This window comes from Crocuta crocuta, unplaced genomic scaffold (genome assembly GCF_008692635.1).
Source record: "Crocuta crocuta isolate KB4526 unplaced genomic scaffold, BGI_CrCroc_1.0 scaffold947, whole genome shotgun sequence".
Taxonomy (NCBI): Eukaryota; Metazoa; Chordata; class Mammalia; order Carnivora; family Hyaenidae; genus Crocuta; species Crocuta crocuta.
The window spans coordinates 337,755-340,389 of NW_027529617.1; positions in this window are offsets into that span (position 1 = coordinate 337,755).

Genomic DNA, 2,635 nt, shown 5'->3' on the forward strand with positions numbered 1-2,635 from the left:
ATTTAAATTCCAGTTAGTTTAAAATATAGTGAAATAGGGGCACCTGGGTGGCTTAGTCGGTTGAGCGTCCGACTTTCTCTTAGGTCATGATCTCGCGGTTTGTGNGGTGCTTATCAGAGGTGTGCTCCTTAATCCCCATCCCCGCACCCACCTCCCCTCTGGTAATCATCTGTTCTCTGTAGTTAAGAGTCTTCTCTTTGTTTTCCTCTCTCTCTTTTTTCCCATTTGCTTGTTTGTTTCTTAAATTCCACATATGAGTGAAATCATATGGTATGTGTCTTTTTCTGNGGCTCTTTCCATAATTTGGCTATTGTAGATAATGTTGCTATAAACATGAGGGTGCATATTCCTTTGAATGAGTATATTTGTACTCTTTGGGTAAATACCTAGGAGTGCAGTTGTTGAATTGCAGGGTAGTTCTATTTTTAACTCTGTGAGGAACTTCTGTACTGTTTTCCAGAGTGTCTGTATCACTTTTCATTCCCATCAACAGTGCATGATGGTTCCCCTTTCTCTGCATCTTTGCCAACACTTGTCTCTGGTGTTGTTCATTTTAGCCATTCTGACACGTGTGAGGTAATTGTAGTTTTGATTTGCGTTTCCTTGGTGATCAGTGATGTCAAGCATCTTTTCATGTGTCTGTTGGCTACCTGTAGGTCTTCTTTAGAAAAACGTCTATTCATGTCTTCTGCCCACTTTTTAATTGAATTATTTGTTTTTTGGCGTATTTTTATAATTTCTTTATACATTTTGGGTATTAACCCTTTATCAGATATGTCATTTGCAAATATCTTCTCCTATTCCGTAGGTTGCACTTTAGTTTTGTGGATTGTTGCCTTCGTTTTGCAGAAGCTTTTCATTTTGATGAGGTCCCAGTAGTTTATTTTTGATTTTGTTTCCTTTGCCTCCAGGGACATATGTAGAAAGAAGTTAATACAGCCAATGACAAAGCAGTTCCTGCCAGTGTTCTCCTCTAGGATTTTGATGGTTTCTTGTCTCAAATTTAGTTCTTTAACCCATTTTTAGTGTATTTTTGTGTATGGTATAAGAAAGCGGTCCAGTTTCATTCTTTTGCATATTGTTGTCCAGTTTTGCCAGTAGCATTTGTTGAAGAGAGTTTCTCTTCCCCAACGAATATTCTTTCCTGCTTTGCCAGAGCTTAATTGACCATATAGTGGGTTCATTTCCGGGTTTTCTTTTCTGTTCCATTGACCTATGTGTCTATCTTGTACCAGTACTGTGCTGTTTTTATCATTACAGCTTTGTAATATAACTTGAAGCCCGGAATTGTGATGCTTCCAGCTTTGCTTTTCTTTTTCAAGGTTGCAGTGGCTCTTTGGGGTCTTCTTTGGTTCCATTCAAATTTTAGGATTGTTTGTTTAAGTTCTGTGAAAAATGCTGTTGGTATTTTGATAGGGAGTTCATTAAATGTGTAGATTGCTTTGGGTAGTATAGACATTTTAACAATGTCTGTTCTTCCAATCCATGACCATGGAAGGCCTTTCTGTTTCTCTATGTCATCTATACCTTCTTTCAGCAGAGTACCAATCTTTTACTTCTTTGATTATGTTTACTCCTAGGTATCTTGTTTTTTGGTGCAATTGTAAATGGGATTGATTCCTTAATTTCTCTTTCTGTTGCTTCATCATTGTTATATAGAAATACAACAGATTTCTGTACATCGATTTTGTGTCCTGTGACTTTATTGAATTTGTATATCAGTTCTAGCAGTTTTTCGGTGGAGTCTTTCAAATTTTCTATACAGAGTATCATGGCATCTGCAAATAGTGAAAGTTTGATTTCTTCCTTGCCAGTTTGGTTCCTTTTTATTTCTTTTTGTTATCTGATTGCTGTAGCTAGGACATCCCGTGCTCTGTTAAATAACAGTGGTGAGGGTGGATGTTATTGACTTCTTCCTGACCGTAAAGGAAAAGCTCTCACTTTTTCTCCATTGAGTATGATACTAGCTGTCAATATTTCATACATGGCCTTTATGATCTTTATGATGTTGAGGTATGTTTACTCTAAACCTAGTTTCTTGAGTTTTTTTTTTTTTATCATGAATGGATGTTTTACTTTGTCAAATGCTTTTTTTGCAACTATTTTAATTATTATATGATTTTTACCCTTTCATTTATTAATGTGAGGTAATACTATTGAGTAGTAAATCTTGAACCACCCTTGCAACCCAGGAATAAATCTCATTTTATCCTTGTGAATGATTATTTTAATATATTGTTGGATTTGGTTTTCTAACATTTTATTGAGATTTTTTGCATCTATGTTCATCAAGGATATTGGCCTGTAGTTCTCTTTTTTAGTGGCCTCTTTTCTCTGGTTTTGCTGGCCTCATAGAGTGAATTTGGAGATTTTCCTTCCTTTTCTATTTTTTGGAAACTTTTTAGATGAAATGGTATTAACTCTTCTTCAGGTGTTTGGTGGGGTTCACTTTTGATGTCATCTGGTCCTGGATTTAATGTTTGTTGGGAGTTTTTTGATTACTGATCTAATTTATTTGCTGCTTTTCTGTCTGGTCACATTTTCTATTTTTTCCTGCTTTATTTTTGGTATTTTCCATGTTTCTAGAAATTCATCCATTTCTTCCAGGTTGTGCAATTTGTTGGCATATAGTGTT